This window comes from Pan troglodytes, chromosome 3 (assembly GCF_028858775.2).
Source record: "Pan troglodytes isolate AG18354 chromosome 3, NHGRI_mPanTro3-v2.0_pri, whole genome shotgun sequence".
NCBI lineage: Eukaryota > Metazoa > Chordata > Mammalia > Primates > Hominidae > Pan > Pan troglodytes.
The window spans coordinates 163,757,408-163,775,443 of NC_072401.2; the positions used below are offsets into that span (position 1 = coordinate 163,757,408).

Sequence of the window (18,036 nt, forward strand, 5' to 3'; positions counted from 1 at the left end):
CATTCTATCTAGAGGACATAGTATAGACAAAGTTATAGATTCAAAAGAGTGCATGATAAGACTGCAAAACAGCAAATAGTGTTGTTGCACTAGTGCAGAGTTGGAATGGTTAAGTTACTAAATAAGGTTGGGCAAGTAGTATGTTTCAATGATTCATGGAGAAATGAAAGTAATTTTCTTATGTTGGTAAGAAATGTCATTAGATTTATTAGTAGCCTAATGAATATATATATATATTTAAACACAATCTGGAAAAGTTATAGAGTGTCAGTCAACAGTCAACCAACTTCTCCTTCGGTTTAATATTTTGATGTGAAGTTATTCATTCCAATGCTAAAATTGTAGTTGCTTCTTATTGTATATTCATATTGTATTTGCTGTGTTTATGTAATTTTCAGTAAGAAAATCTAGAGAGAACTTGTGATTGGGTTGAGATATTCTCAGTATTGCCCCAAATTATAAAGACCATAAACAAGATATCAATGACATGCACTTGACAAAAAAAAAATCAAACTAGGACAGCATTTACCACCAGAATTTTAAAAAGTTGTATTTTTATTTTATTGCATACATATTCTGATGTTACATATTACATTTAGAAGTTATATGAAGCAGGCCTGGCACGGTGGCTCATGCCTGTAATCCCAGCACTTTGGGAGGCTGAGGAGGACGCATCACCTGAAGTCAGGAATTTGAGACCAGCCTGACCAACATGGAGAAACCCCATCTCAACTAAAAATACAAAATTAGCCTGGTGTGGTAGCGCATCCCTGTAATCCCAGCTACTCAGGAGGCTGAGCCAGGAGAATCACTTGAACCCAGGACACGGCAGTTTTGGTGAGCCGAGATCACGCCATTGCCTTCCAGCCTGGGCAACAAGAGCAAAACTCCATCTCAAAAAAAAGAAAAAAAGATGTTATATGAAGCAAATTCATGTGTGTCTAAATTGAAAATAATGGGAAAATATATTTCCCATTATGGGAAATATTACTAATGGTTTAGAAGTAGTTGGAAACATCAGAAAGTTTGTTGTTGTTGTTGTTTGCTTGTTTTCACCAAGATCATGTATGTTCAAATCCAATGAATATGACATATAAACTCAATCAAAACATGCAGTGTCAAATAGAGTCTTTAAGAATTTTCCCAGTGTCAAAATGGACATCTTTGGTTCATGGACTCATGAAAGACATAGACACACTGACTTTTACACAGTGAGAAGCTGTGTAACAGACTGGGTTAAGGAATTACGGTCATTTAGGGAAGAAAAGATAGCATGGATAAGGGATGGATCAGGTAGTGAGATATGTTAGAAAATAACACAAAGTCTCATATTAAGCATAACAGATAATTGAAATAGTGAAAAGGGAAATTATATAATATACTTTTAAAAAACCTATCCATGGTACCCACACATATAGGCACTCCTCTCCATAATAAATTAGAAACATTTATTTCTCAATGTATATTAATTTGAGGATTTGAAAAATACTATGGAAAAGAAAATGCAGCCATACAAAACGATGAGTTCATGTCCTTTGTAGGGACATGGATGAAATTGGAAATCATCATTCTCAGTAAACTATCGCAAGAACAAAAAACCAAACACCGCATATTCTCACTCATAGGTGGGAATTGAACAATGAGATCACATGGACACAGGAAGGGGAATATTACACTCTGGTGACTGTTGTGGGGTGGGGGGAGGGGGGAGGGATAGCATTGGGAGATATACCTAATGCTAGATGACGAGTTAGTGGGTGCAGCGCACCAGCATGGCACATGTATACATATGTAACTAACTTGCACAATGTGCACATGTACCCTAAAACTTGAAGTATAATAAAAAAAAAAAAGAAAATGTTCTTTAATGTGTGATATAAGATTTTAAAAGTTATGTACATCCTTCTTACAGCATTATTGTTTTGTACTACTAAGCTTTGACACTAACTATGGGGAAGATCTAAAATTAATATACAACCATACCTCAAACATATTGCAGGATCAGTTCCAGACCACTGCCATGAAGTCAATATTGCAACAAAGTGAGTCACCTGAATTTTGCAGTTTCCCAGTGCATGTTATGTTTACACTATACTATAGGAGCATTATGTGTAAAAATCAATGTGCATACTTTAATCAAAAGTACTTTATTGCTAAAAAATGCTAATGATCATATCAGCCTTCAGTGAGTCACAAGTTTTTGCTGTTGGAAGGTCTTGCTTCAGTGTTGATAGCTGTCAACTGATCAGAGTGGTGGTTGTTGAAGGTTAGGGTGGATGTGGCAATTTCTTAAAATAAAAAATGAAGTTTGCTGCATTGATTAATTCTTTCTTTCATGAAAGATTTCTCTGTAGCATGTAATGCATTTCATGGATTTCATCTAGAGTAGGAGTTCTTTCAAAATTAGAGTCAATTCTCTCAAAGCCTGCCACTGCTTTATCAACTACGTTTATGTAATATTCTAAACCCTTTGTTGTCATTTCAACAACGTTGACAGCATCTTCACAAGGAGTAGATTCCATTTCAAGAAACCACTTTCTTTGCTCATTCATAAGAAGCAACTCTTTATCTATTCAAATTTTACTGTAAGATTGTGGCAATTTAGTCACATTTTCAGCTTCACTTCTAATTCTAGTTCTTTTGCTATTTCCACAACATCTGCAGTTACTTCCTTCACTGAAGGGTGGAATCATGGGAAGTAATCTATGAGGCTGGAATCACCTTCTCCAAAACTCCTGTTAAAGTTGACATTTTGACCTCCTTCCATGAATCATGAATGTTCTTAATGCGATCTGGAATGGTGAATCCTTTCCAGAAGGTTTTTAATTCACTTTGCCCAGATCCAGATCCATCAGAGGAATCACTGTCTATGACAGCTAAAGTTTTACAAAATATATTTCTAAAATAATAAGAATTGAATGTCAAAATTATTCCTTGCTTCATGTGCTACAGAATGAATGTTTTGTTAGCAGGCATGAAAGCACATTAGTATCCTTGTAAATCTATATCAGTGCTTAAGGGATGACCAGGTACATTGTGAAAGAGGAGTAATATTTTAAAAGGAAACTTTTTTCTGAGCAATCGGTCAATAATGAGCTTAAAATATTCAGTAAACCATGCGGTAAACAGGTGTGCTATCATACAGGATTTCTTCTTTCATTTATAGAGCACAGAGTGATTTAGCATAATTCTTAAGGACCTCAGGGTTTTCAGAATGGTAAATGAGCATTTGTTTCAACTTAAATGCTGCTTCCCCAGCAGCATTAGCCACTAACAAGAGAGTGAACCCGTCCTTTCAAGGTTTGAAGTCAGACATTGACTTCTTTCTCGCTAAGAAAGTGGTGAATGGCATATTTGTTTTCATAGGAGGTTGTTTCGTCCACATTGAAAAATCTCTTGTTCAGTGTAGCCACCTTCATTAATTATCTTAGGTTTTCTTAATAACTTTCTGCAATTTCTGCATCAGCACTTGGTGCTTTGCCTTGCACTCTTATATTATAGAGACAGCTTCTTTCCTTAAGCCACGTGAACCAACGTCTGCCAGCTTCCAACTTTTCTTCTGCAGCTTTCTCACCTCTCTCAACCTTCACAGAATTGAAAAGAGTGAGAATTTTGCTCCAAATTATGCTTTGGCTTGGGGGGAGGTTGTGCTTGTTTTGAATTTTTAGCCAGACCATTGAAACTTTCTTCATATCAGAAATAAAGCTGCTTCACTTTCTCATTATTCATACATTCACTAAAGTAGCACTTTTAATTTTCTTCGAGAATGTTTCCTTTGTACTCACAACTTGGCTAAATATTTGGTGCAAGACGCTTAGCTTTCAGCCTGTCTCGGCTTTTGTTATAACTTTCTCAGTAAGCTTAATCATTTCTAGCCTTTGATTTAAAGTGAGAGACATGCAATTCTTCCTTTCACTTGAACACTTAGAGGCTATTGTATGGTTATTAATTGGCCTAATTTCAGTATTATTGCATCTCAGGGAATAGGGAGGCCTGAGGAGAGGTAACAGCCAGTCTGGCAGAGCAGTCACAACACACACATTTACAGATTAATTTCAATATATCATAAAGGTGCAGTTCAGTTCATGGTGCTCCAAAACAGTAACAATGATAACATCAAGCTCTCTTCCTGATTTGATCATCACAATTTCATGCTTCTATCAAAATACCACATGTACCCCATAAATATATACAAATATTATGTACCTGTAATAATTAAAAATTTTAAAAAAGATCACTTATTACAGATCACTAGAACAGATATAATAATAATGAAAAAGTTCAAAATATTATGGGAATTATCAAAACGTGACACAGTGATATAAAATAAGCACATGCTATTTTTAAAAAATGACACCGACAGACTTGCTTAACACCGGGCTACCACGAACCTTCCATTTATAAAAAATGCAGTATCTGCAAAGTGTAATCAGATAAGGTACAGTATAAAGAGGTATGCTTGTTGCTAATAGGCCACTTTTCCAGTTATTAACTGAAATGGAAATAAAATAAATAATTTTTTAAATGACTGGACAATGTTTGTTAGTATTCTTAGGCAACATTCCCTAGTGAAAGAATTAACTTGGAAACATTTAAAGGGTGTACCTATTTAATTTTACAATATTTTACGAGTTTTTTAAGAGGATAATGAGGAAGGCAGCATTTTTCATATATATGAGACACGTTCTAACTAACTCACTTTTAGATATCCTGTCTATCTCATTTTTGTCTGAAGAAATTTTAAATATCATTGGAACGAATTAAGTTTCTTATTATCATCTTGCCATTTTAGTAGGCTATTGACACACTAAATAACCACTCACTATTGGAACACGGGTTTTTTTTATTTGGAACGTACATGTCTAGCACTGTGCTATTAAATAGTGGTTAACTATAAATAACGTAGATGTCTGACCTCTGAAGTTCATATTCTATCTGGAAAGACAAATAGCTATTACTTACAACACAATGTTAAAGAATTTATAGGGTGATGTGGAAACAAGGATGTGAGTAGCAGCTGCATTTGCTGAGTTATGGGGCAAAGGGAGAGTCTCCAAGTGAAACTGTTACTTGAGCTAAGAATTAAAGGATGGCAAAGTAATTTACTGGGGGAAAAGAGCATTAAGCTGCGCAAAGGCACAGAGTTGTAAACTCTTTAATCTTTTGGGAGAAACTGTGGACAGTTAAGCATAACCAACTGCATACTTCTTTGGACATGAAGATTATATAAAAATACATTCAAGAAAGTTTTCTCCTGGTTCCAGGAGAAAATTTATGCCTGGCTAAATATTATAGCTGAAGCTATTTGGTAAAGAGCCACATAAATTAAATAAACATGCCAATTATTATAACAGTATTTTCAGTGTATTTTTAGTGATAAATAATGATGATTTTAAAAACATAAACACTAATGAAAAGATTTGTAATTAATGGAAATATAAATAATGAATTAATGATTTGGTTATGAAAACTAGTGAATTTGTATGATTTAAAATGTAGACATGTACACATATGTAAGAATTCCTTCTATAATATGTTTATCCCTTAATAGATTTGGGTTTCTAATTTATTAAGTCTGCAAACAGCCCATAAGTAAGAGTTGTCATAGGAATCTAATTATTTGGTTTGTGAATTCCCAGTGACTGAGAGTAGAGTATGCCTTATCTAGTAATATAAATTTTAGACAGACAACAAATAAATAAGATATATTATTGAAAATATGCTTTGCACAAAAATAACTATACTCTATGATATAGAAAATATAAAGACTTATTTCCAGATACCCCCAGGTAAGCCCAAACTAACACAAGACACTCTGGGCACAGGTAACTAAGCTTCTTCATAAGGAGATAAACACAGAGTAGGTCAATAGCATGGAGTCTCAGTACAGACACACAACCTGTGCTCACCCTGGGAGACAGAGAATTGGTTGTAGATCTATGAAAATAGTGTTGAGACTAGTTTTATTAGTTGGGAAATGATAAAAATAATAATGATAAGATGAAAACACATATCATTCTTACTATGTAGCATGCAATTTTTAAGTTCTTTACCTATTATCTCTTTTGAGGTGCCCAAAAATCATGGTCTAGTTTTCCCTGCTTTCACCCTCACAACTGGAGGGTTCATGGAGCTCTCCAGGGGATGACGATTGTGCCATGCAGAGCAGCATTTCTTAGCAAGTGTGAGTTCATGTGAGTAGAGCCAAACACGGGTCAAATTTCCATTAAAAAAACTATGAGTTCCGCGAGGTGCAGTGGCTCATGCCTGTAATCCCAACACTTTGGGAGCCTGAGGTGGGTGGATCACCTGAGGTCAGGAGTTTGGAACCAGTCTGGCCAACATGGTGAAGCCCCATCTCTACTAAAAACACAAAAATTAGCGTGGTAGCAGGGGCCTGTAATCCCAGCTTTTTCGGAGGCTGAGGCAGGAGAATTGCTTGAACCTGGGAGGCGGAGGTTGCAGTGAGGTGAGATCGCACCACTGCACTCCAGCCCGGGCAACAAGAGAGAAACTCCATCTCAAAAACAAAAACAACAACAAAAGCAAAAAACAACAACAAAAAACTATGAGTTCGCCATATAGTATGTCCTTAAAATAAGTAAAAGAATATTTGACAGGATTTTCATTCCTGTTTTGGCAGGTACATAGTAAAGGTTATCATATAAATCAGCCTAATTTTAACCAAAAGTTGAGTGAGCCTGGAACATTATGTTTACAATTGTTCATGTTAAAGCCTATTCCCAGCCAGGTGTGGCGGCTCACGCCTGTAATCCCAGCAGTTTAGGAGGCTGAAGCAGGACTATCACTTGGGGTCAGGAGATGGAGACCAGTCTGGACAACATGGTGAAAACCCATCTCTACTGAAAATACAAAAATTAGCTGGGTGTGGTGGCACGTGCTTGTATTCTCAGCTACTAGGGAGGCTGAGGCAGGAGAATTGCTTGAACCTGGGAGGCGGAGGTTGCAGTGAGCGGTGATGGTGTCACTGCACTCTAGACTCCAGCCTGGGCGACAAAGCAAGACTCAGTATCAAAAACAGAAACAAACAAACAAAAAAACACCTATTCCCTTGAAAAACATACAATCTGCTCTAAGGACTAAAACATATGCAAGATTTAGAAAAAAGAAAACCTTAGAATAATTTAAATTGGTAACACTCAAGAACATGTTATAAACAAAGATATAATTATGGTGGTAAATCAGTCATCTAAGATCTTCACTATTATCAGTATTATTTTCTTCCTCTTTAGGAAAATGTTGACTTACTGCACATGTACATTTAATACCATTATACACACACACACACACACACACACACACACACACGAATGAGACAAATGTGATTGAATTTATAAGTATATTATTATTCCAGAGCTTTTGTTGATTTCAAGTAGAATAAAGTCATCAAGAAAATGGATGCATAGATGTCAATAAGAAATAATAATAAATGATGGAAAGTGTTAGAGCTGTTGGCTTATGGTAATATTATAAATTAGATATTCTGAAGAAGATATCTTCTTGGAGTTACGGGGTTCCAAATTAAAAGAGGTAGCTGAAAACTGAAGCAGTCAGCTGATGCTGAAACTGTAGACATTTTTCACTCTGTATATCCTATAAGGTGAGGGTAGACAAAGGGTCTTAAGACAGTGCAAATTGAAGTTTTGGAACTGAGATGTTGGCATAATGCTAAAACTCTTGAAGTGGTATATTTGGATCATATGGTAATTCCTTGAAAATCTACAAATTTATATCTCTGGGGAATATATATATATGAGTTTAATAAATCAATAAAGAGAATATAGACATGGGTTTCCATGCAAGTAAAGAGATTATCACAAATTCAGTGATAAACCTATGGGAAGATAAAAGATCTTCACAAGTAGTGCAGGTAGCCAATGGGAAGTGGTTGAACACCAGAGTGAGAGAAAGCTTTGAAGATTTGCTTTTGACTCAACATCTACCTAACTCTAAAGGCTTTATCAATGGATGCTCTTTACATCAGGAATGTAACATTTATGTTTGCAAAAGAAAGCCCACTATTAGCAAGATAATTTTAGTGTAACCCAAATCCCTAGCTGGAGTGAACTGACTGATTACATATACTTGCTCACGTATTCTTCCACCTACTCTATTTCAAAATAACAAAAGTGTACGGGTTACAAACTAAAAGCATTACATCTTCACAATATTGTTTGTTTGAAATAATTCAAAGGTAAACTTCTCAGTAGGAGAGTTGCATCATGTGGGAGATCAGAGGTGATTCTTTGGTGCCTTTGGTTCTCAACCCTGTAGTCTCTTCTCTTCCTTTCTCTTGAATAAGTTAGGATTAACAAGGAACACTGGTTGACTATCTGCCATGCCACTAAAAAGGAAGAATAGCTAATCTTTCTGTGAAACTTGACCTTGCAGATGAAAATAACTAGACCAATCAGAAGTATAATTTCCATACAAGAGAAATCAAAGGCAACACGAACAACTTAAAGCATCTGAAAAAATTATAATTTTAAAATAAGCATGATGACTATACTTCAGAAAACAGCTTAGCAAAATGAAATAAGAACAAGAAAGACTAAAGAAAACCCAAGTGAAAATATCATGCATGAGAAAACGATAGTTGACATAATGAATATGAGATAGGAGTTAAATAGCAGGATAAATGAAGCTGAATTATTAGTAAAGAAGAAGATTAAATTAAGGCAAATAATTCTGGAAAGAAAGAACATATATCAAAAAAGTTAAGTGATATAGGTTTTTAAGTAGCAGATCCATTAACAGTTCATAAGAACTCCAGAAAAATAGAAACATAAAAACAGAAAGTAGAAAAGAGTTAAATAAGTTGTAAAATAAATTTTCCACAAGTGAATACATAATCTAGAATTGAAAGGTTTTTTAAAATGGCAATTAGGGTAGAAGAATAAATTCACAAATACTTGCATAGAACAAAATTTAAAGAGACTAATTACAAATATATTCTGGAAAAAATAATACTCATACAGGAAAAATAATTATATTGACATCAGATTCTCAATAGCAAAATGCTTATAATGACAATTGAATATTTTAAAATTAGTAATTAAATGTTAAAACATTTATATGTCATTTTATAATATAAATATTCTTAGGAATAAAAGGAACAAAAATAGCTTCAATATTATGGATTGTCAATAATTCAGGATAGTTCTGAACTATTTCTATTTAAATAATTTAATAATTTAATTAATAAATTAAATAACAGTATTTAATCATTAATAACCATTTTTCCTTTTCACCTTGAAAATCATTCTTGGAAAAAAAGACTTTATTAAAAAAAAACTCCAGGAGAATTTGACAAGAAAATAATTTTATGACTTCAGATATATTTTACTTAAATAGCATAAAAACAAAAAAGAGAGACAGAGAGAGAAACTAGTTCCATAAGAAGGGAACTGGAAAGACATGTTTGGGGATGGGGGAGTAGAAAACAAAGGAATTTGAATTTTATCTAAAACTTTGTCCTTTGATGGGAAGATATAAATGTTAATGAAGTTAATAAATTAATAAAGAGAAAAACTATATTTGTAGATTAACTAGAAGAAATTAGGTCTATAAAATGAAAGCAGGAAATAGGAAAAATAAGAGCACAGTAAAAATATACATGGTAGAGGAGAGAAATAAAACCTAATGTAACAATAATAATAATAATTGTAAATGTTTTAAATTTACCATTTAAACCTCTTCTATGGGTCAAAAATACGGTCTAGTAATGTATTGTCTTCAAGAAACACTTAAAACAAAAGGACAAAAATGTATGTGTGTGCGGGGGAGGATGTGTATGTGTACTTGGTTCAAATAGGAAACAAAATAAATTTGGTGTATCAATACTAAAATCTCAGATAAAATGTTGATTAAAAATATTGTAGAGAATTGGGGGGAAATATATCTGTAACAGGTATCATAGAACAGGAAGATATAAGCATCATCAACATGTAATCATCTAATAAGAGATTTAACACTGAATTAATATATAAGTTAATTATATAAATTAAATTGATTAATGGAGAGATAGATAAATGAATAGATCAACAAATTGTTTTGTAATCTAACATATCTCACAAGAAAACAAAAACTTCAATGGAAGAATCATTTGAGATATAAATAATATGAAAAGGAAGGAGCTCAAACTATTTGAAATATAAAAAAATAGAAAACCCTACTAGACATATAAAGAATAACCAGAAAAAGAGCAGTCTTTTAAACACACATTAACAAAAAATGAGTGCATTAGGCCATAAAGACAGCTTCATAAAAAACCTTTGGAGAAATTATACATATAATTTTATCAGATATCATTCAGTAATATTAGAATAAATATCAATAGGCTGCTGAGAGTAGCACACTATAAACAGAAACTAATATTATTCAATAACCCTAAAAGAAAATCATAATGTGATTATGAAATATTTAGACTGAACCAAAGGAAAGCACCACATGATGAAATTCATGGAGCACTGAAAAAAAACAGTATTGTGGGAAACTTATAGCTTTAATTATCATGAAACAAGAAAGGTTATAGAATAGAAACTATTCATCTGGTGTAAGAGGTTGCAAGATAGTAACAACATTAGCAAAGAAAAACAAGAAGGAAATAGGGAAGAAAAAGAAATAAAAAATATAAACAAAATTTGAATTAGAATTTGTTGTCATTAACATTAATAAAATCTCATAGCCAAACCTGTCTCAAGTCTGAATTAAAAAAATAAAAGTAGAATTTTAAAATAAACAAAATGTAGAATGAATATAACTGGAAATACAACAGAGACTTGATGTAAAGAGTAGTTATTACATTCTAATAAGTCTAGTCTAGTAATTCTACATGTAAAATGATACATTTCTGATAAAACACAAAATGCCAAAATAGGACAAGAAGAAAAATAAAACTTACATTAATGAGTAAAATTTGAAACAAAACAAACAACAACAACAAAATCAATCATAATAAAAAAAAGCCTTTAGTGGCTACCTTTGATGGCCGCACCCAAATGCTTTTGTAGATGATTTCAGAAAATAAATGGTTTCTATACTATAACATACAGTCAGAAAGTCAGAAAATAAATGGTTTCTATATTATAATACTTTTCAAGAAAATATAAAATAGCAAAATACATGCTACTGTTTGTGTGAGACCAGAGCATTTGAGTAGGAATAATCCCCTGCAACCCATTATTATGAAAGCTTAGAAATTCTTCTAAGTTCCGCAAGGGATCCAGAGAGAGGACCTTCAGAGTTTTCTGTGGCAATTCATGTCGTCATTGATTTGTAACAATGGAGAATTCAACAATTAGAAGCACAAATCAAACAACACAGAAAGATCTCCAAGAATACAGTGCTGAGTGAAAAATTAAGCAAACGCGTGTGACAAAAACCATGATATTATGTGAATTAACAGCATAAAAGCACACACTTTTTTGTGGTGAGTACACTTAAAATCTACTCTCTTAGCTTTCAAGTAAACAACATATTGTTTCTAACTATAGTCATTGTGTTGTATAATAGATCTCTTGAATTTATTCACCCTAATTGTTAAAAAGCACACACACAGAACAAGAAAATATGTTTTATAATAATACTAATGAAAACAAGTCATGAAACAAATTGATATAGTTGACAATGGGAAGAAGAGTTACATAGGGAATTGTGACAAAAAGTAATAAATAGATGGGTGGAATGGTTGATAAATAGTTACAAATGAAGTAAAAAATTAATTTTGAAAGGCTAATTATTATAGACACTTGTCTGTGTCTGGGATGCAAACAGGAGATACAGATTGATACACATTTATAAAATAGTTTAAAAATAACTTTTTGGCCAATGGAAACAACACAGGAATGTATATTTTCAACTTGTGCTCTAGGTAAAGGAAAAATACTTTCCTGAGTATTTTCTGAGTGTTTTTCAGAGTATCTGTAACCACAGTATGTCCTCTTAAGAGTTGCAGTGCAAATTTATACTGCGGATATAGTCACAAAAACTTAAGAAATAAGTTAAAATGGTCTTTTTTAGTAGCACCTTAAGGTCCTTTGCAGCAGAGAAGCGCTTCATCTTTGAGAATCTGTGTCCTAGACTCATGCCTCACAAAATTCTCAAAGAGAACTAGACAAAACACATTTTCAGAGTCCAAATGTATGAAATGTGTGCATAACAAGTTACTAGAATAAATGGCAGTGGGATCAACAGACTATGCTCCCCCAAATTTCAAACATTGAAATTCCTGAATATAGAATATTAATTGATAAGATGAAAAATGTTTAAGGAGATACAGAGAATTACTAACACATGTAAGGTATAAGATCCTTTTATATAAATGATTAGGATAGTTTGAAAATAAATTTTAAAATTCATTTTAAAAGATATATTCTAGAAAAATACATATAACATCAAATCCAACTTTAGAAGATATAGATTATCAATATAATTTTACCTTTATTTTTTAAAAGTGAACATTCTTATAAAATTCTGTCCAAAAATTCAAAAATACCTAAGATGTACCCACGATAATTCAATAAATCATTGAAAAAATAGTTCCTGTTCTATGCAAATTTTTTCCAGAGGAAAAAAACAAGAAGGGCAAATTTTCCTCATCTCATTTGATAAATCTAGTATTTAGTATTAAGGTAATAAAACCCAAAGTAAAATGTTATGGATCAATTTACTTATAAAAAAGATGCAAAATTGATAAAATATTTAGCAAAATGAATGCACTGATACACACATTTGAGCACAATATGCATATACACCTACATCAATCTTAGGTTAACTGTAAGTATTCAGGATGCATTTATATTAGAAAATTTAGTATTACTATTCACCATCTAAAAAAGAAATTGATCATATTAATATATGCCCAAATACGCACAAGTAAATATCTACTCACTGAAAAATATGAATAAATTAGCAAACTAGTAACACTCTATTGAGAACATCTGTCAACGTGTGAATAGAATCCTGCAGAAAACACTTCACTTTGTGATGAAACATTAGATGCATTCCACTTAAAATCAAGAATCTGGCCATGATATTCACAATCCATATTTCCATTAAACAACTTGCTGGCAATTTCAAACATTACAATGATAATAAATAAATAAATAAATTGTATAAGGACAGAGAAAAAATGAATGACATTACCACTATTTGATAAAGTATATACTTGTTAATATAGAAAACAGAGTTAAACTTTAAACTTTAAATGTAAGAGCAAGTAAAAAAATGAAAACAAGAGGCTTAATTCTCCCTGTTGAAAATAAGGGAACAGATTTCCCATCACTCTCTTTTCTTAGAGCATTTACTTTAAAGAAACTTCTAATCATAAGTTCTTTTTGTGTCTTTTTGAAGTGTGTACAACTCTTTTTAAAAGCTAAATAAGCCATTTGCCAGCTTGAAGACAAAGGAGTATCTTTTTCAAGGACCTGGGTAACGTGTCTGAAATGTAATGGTCAGGTCAGACAGTGTACCTGTATCCCAGTTCCTCTGGGAGAGGAGGAGCCTAACTTCATTACAAGTTGCAAAACCACCTCCAAGTTGCAAAACTACCTTTTGTCATAAAGACATAAGAAATTATTTTTTCCTTTTAATAAAGCCAATTAGTTAACACAGGTAGTCACCAACTCAATTGTGGATTAACTCTGTGACAAATGGTGCTGTCAAATCCAGTTACTTGATAACTAGTTATTGTTTTTGTGGAGAGCATATGTGAGATGGGCTGTATTTGCTTGGTTATAGAAAAGGGTAAATTTTATTTCTGTTTTTTCATGTCTTAGTGGATTGCCTATGACGTGCATCAAATTGTTGTTTAATGCTTATTTAATAATAAAACCACTTCTTTTTCATCTACTTTGTATAGAGTTTTGCCTGGTTGTGGGATTTAAAAATATATATATTTTTTCTTAACAATTCTCATAATTAGTACTATAATTCAAAGAGCAATTTGATCAATATACACAAATGAATTACATGCTTATATACAAAGCATATATTTAATACAACTCTAAATCAAATACCATTATAATAGTAATACTATGTATAGGAATACATTTACCAAATTATCTGTAATATCTCTGTGAAAATATTCTTTATGGAAAGTATAATAAATGGTACTGAAAGACATTTAAAAATGTATCTATTGACCCATATATATAAATAGATAGACAGATGATAGATAGAGGATGATAGATAGATAGATAGATAGATAGATAGATAGATAGACACATTGTAAGGCAATCAATATATTAAGCATCTTAATTCTCTTTAAATCCAACTGTATTTCAAACAATGTTAATTTTTTCATTGAAACATTTGGAAGTGTGATGACTAAGAACTGATAAAACAATTTTGAAGAAAAAAAGGTGGAGAGATTTACTATGTATCAAAACAACTTATAGTTTTTACTACTATGAATAGGCAGATAGACAGATTGCTAAAATGGAGACACAAGAAATACAATATGGCATATGCAAGTTACAAATGTGGCACTGCAAGTCACTGGGGAAAGGATAAATTATATAATAAATGGCACTTGAGCTTTTATATATTCATGTAGATAAAAATAAAATAGACTTCTGCATCAAACAATACAGACTAATAATATTTAGTTCAAAGATCCAAATATAAAAAACAAAACTCTTAAATTTTTTGAAAGATAATATATGCTTCTATATAACCAAAGAGTAAGAAATAATTTAGTAAACAAATACTAAAAATGAAACCCTGTAGAAATATTGATAGTTACCAAATTTAAAAACATGTGTGAATTAATGATGTGAAAAGACAAGTATACATTGGAAAAAAACATTTGCAATGAATGTCACTATAAAGCTTTAGTTCTCAGAATATATAAAGCACTAAAAATCAATTTAGAAACAAAGAATCCAATGGTAACAAAAATGGGTTACATATATGAATGGGACCAAGAAACAAACTAGAATCAATGCTGATGATTTTCATCAGATGGTGAGTAATATTTTTGTTGGAGAAAAATCAGTAACCCATTTCTAGAGTAATTTGTAAGCACTAACTATATTTTAGCATGCAGGTATTCTTGGAGATAGCAAATCCACTTTTAAGGGTGTGTCCTAGGGTAATTTCTGTACACTTGAAAAAATGTATAAGAATGTTCCTAGCAGCATTGTATGAACATTCTATCCTTTATATGATGTATGCGGTATATTTGTAAATGGGATATTATAGAGGAAATACATGAATTAAAGCTATTGGAATCAATATGCATAAATACATTCCAACTATATAACATTTTATATCATGCAAAATCACTATTTATTGTTTATCAGCATTTGCATACATATCAAACATACAAAGAATATAATAGGAATCCTTAATAAAAAATTTTTTTAAAGTTTTATTTTTAAACAATGGTCAAGTAAGGAACATAACTGGGGAGAGGTAGAGACTTAAACAACGTTGTCAACATTTTATTTCTTACTTTTCTATTGGATTCACAAAGCTTTATTAAATTATTTATACATATTATTGCATATCTGAAATATTTTATAGTAAATGGAAGGAAAAGGAAGTATATATAAATGCCAAATTCCAACCTTAAACTAATAAAAATACTATTATTTAACTTCAGACATCTGTTGTGAATTTCATTATCACAGAGGAGAATGTGTTGCTACATGGAGACATTTGATTTTGTGTGTCTTCACAGGAGTGTGATTGAAACTGCTGTTTCACATAGAAAGGCCTGCGTGCAGCAGGTTGCAAACAGGTCCTGAGGGGACGGCACATCCCAGCTGGAGCGTGTGGCCCATCTGCCCGATTAGCACCGTGGCTGAAAGGAGCTGACAAGCAGCTTCTATTTTTATCTAATCTTTAAATTCCAGGAACCTCATTTCACTAAATCATAGCTTTCGAGTAGGATTGTAAAAGCTTTCCCTCTGCTCATTCCTTTTTAATCTAGGTTTCTCTCAAGAGCTCTACTCATGGAAGGCTCTATTCTGATAAACTCTCCGTCTCCCCTGCCATTACAACATTGAAATGAAAATCCCCTGAGCTAAAAGTAAAACAAAACAGTGTCTAAGGATAACTTAGAAATTACTCATACTGCTAAAGGTATTTTAACAGATTTAAGAATTAATATTTCCTGTTTTTATATAGTTTTTGCATTGGGCATAATGCAGTACAGTATGCAAAGATTAGTATATTTACAATTGCTTTCACTACTTTTCTTAGAGGCAATCAAAATGCACCTGTGAATTTATTAAGCATTCCTATCATTGCTCTTTAAAAGTTAGTTTTAATTTTACTATATATTTAATGTATGTTTATATTTGAAAGACATATTTCACCCGGGTGTGGTGGCTAATGCCTGTAATCCCAGCACTTTGGGAGGCCGAGGTGGGCAGATGGCTTAAAGTCAGGAGTTCGAGACCAGCCTGGCCAACATGGTGAAACCCCATCTCTATTAAAAATACAAAAATTAGTCGGGTGTGGTGGCACACGCCTGTAGTCCCAGCTATTTGGGAGGCTGAGGCAGGAGAACCACTTGAATCTGGGAGACGGAGGTTGCAGTGAGCCGAGTTCACATCATTGCACTCCAGCCTGGGTAAGAGAGTGAGACTCCATCTTAAAAGAATAAAAATAATAATAATAATAATTCTGGGGTACTGGACAACGGCAAGATAGTATGTCACACACATATTCTGAAGGATAGTGTAATATGTTAAAAGTAAATGTTAGTATCTAATTAATTACATGTGTGTGTGCATATTTAATGATTCCATTTATAATTATGGGCTAGTAAGATACGTGTACATGGTTATAAGGGTGAGTGTGGGTAATGAAATGTGTGAAGATGAATATGATATTAGAGGAGGAATCCAAATCATCTGTTCTTTGATATCAGTGATGAGGAAGCAAACTCAATTTCTAAGAGTTAGTGACAAGGCTAGAATGGGAATAGAAGGTTTCAACTGGAAACCGCTATATTCTGGCCATATAGGAAAGCAAGGATATCAAATGACAAGGAATAGATTAGCCTGTGATGTTAGTTTTTTTAAAGGGAGAATAATTCTGATCAATGTTACACTTTCAACTAATAAATTCCTCTTTTTTTTTTTTTTTTTTTGAGACAGGGTCTCGCTCTGTCCCCCAGGCTAGAGTGCAGAGGCATGATCTCAGCTCACTGCAACCTCCACCTCCCAGGTTCAAGCAATTCTCCTGCCTCAGCCTCCCGAGTAGCTGGGATTACAGGCACGCACCACCATGCCCGGCTAATTTTGTGTATTTTTAGTAGAGACGGGGTTTCACCATGTTGGCCAGGCTGGTTTCGAACTTCTGACCTCAAGTGATATGTCTGCCTCGGCCTCCCAAAGTGTTAGGATTACAGGCGTGAGCCATCGTGCCTGGCAGCAACTGATCTATTCAATTACAAATTTTTATGGTTGACATGCAATGAAAATGGAGTTAGATTTCAAAATTATAACAAGGAGGATATAGTACTTGCTCTGAATCAAAGTTGAACTGTATTAAAATTATTCACACAATTAGGAAAAAAAATCAATGAACTAAAGACTTTCAATTATATAATTCATTACTGCAGCTAAAACAATGGCATAATTGTACTGAAAATGTGAATTCACTAATTCTTTACACTTGGACTAGTGTAATTCAATTAATTTCAAATTTTAGAAAAGAAATACCATTTCAAAATAATGGAGGAAACTTTAATAAATAAGGCAGAAATCCCACGACATTTAAAATGATCAATAGTTAAAGGGCCATAGGCATATCTTTTAAACAACAATACAAATTTCTGAAAGTCTGAGTATGTATCAAAATAAGTTTGAGATAACCTAAAATTATGTGATATTTCTATCCCAACAAGTGTTAAGTGGCTGATATTTTTGATACAATACAAGAGAAAAACACAGCAATCATGTACTAATTTCTCATACCAATTGATAGTCAAAAATTTTCAGTTCTTGAAACTGAAATATTAGCCATAGGACATCATGCATGGTAGAAAGCATACATTCT

At 32.8% G+C, this 18,036-nt stretch overlaps 1 protein-coding gene and 1 long non-coding RNA gene across 4 annotated transcripts in view; one reads left to right on the plus strand and one right to left on the minus strand.

The window, feature by feature from the left end:
• The window catches only part of FSTL5 (follistatin like 5), an 816,338-nt gene that overhangs the window by 654,746 nt on the left and 143,556 nt on the right, over positions 1-18,036 (minus strand). The gene's annotated exons all lie outside the window — the stretch shown is intronic.
• LOC107974465 (uncharacterized) overlaps positions 11,304-18,036 on the plus strand; it is a 35,234-nt gene continuing 28,501 nt past the window's right edge. Inside the window, exons 1-2 of one of the 2 annotated variants that reach the window (XR_001717261.3) lie at positions 11,312-11,452; positions 15,707-15,915. This is a non-coding gene — a long non-coding RNA (uncharacterized LOC107974465). Of the gene's footprint in view, positions 11,453-15,706; positions 15,916-18,036 lie in introns of those variants that run through there. The other variant, XR_008547654.2, reaches the window with a different exon arrangement.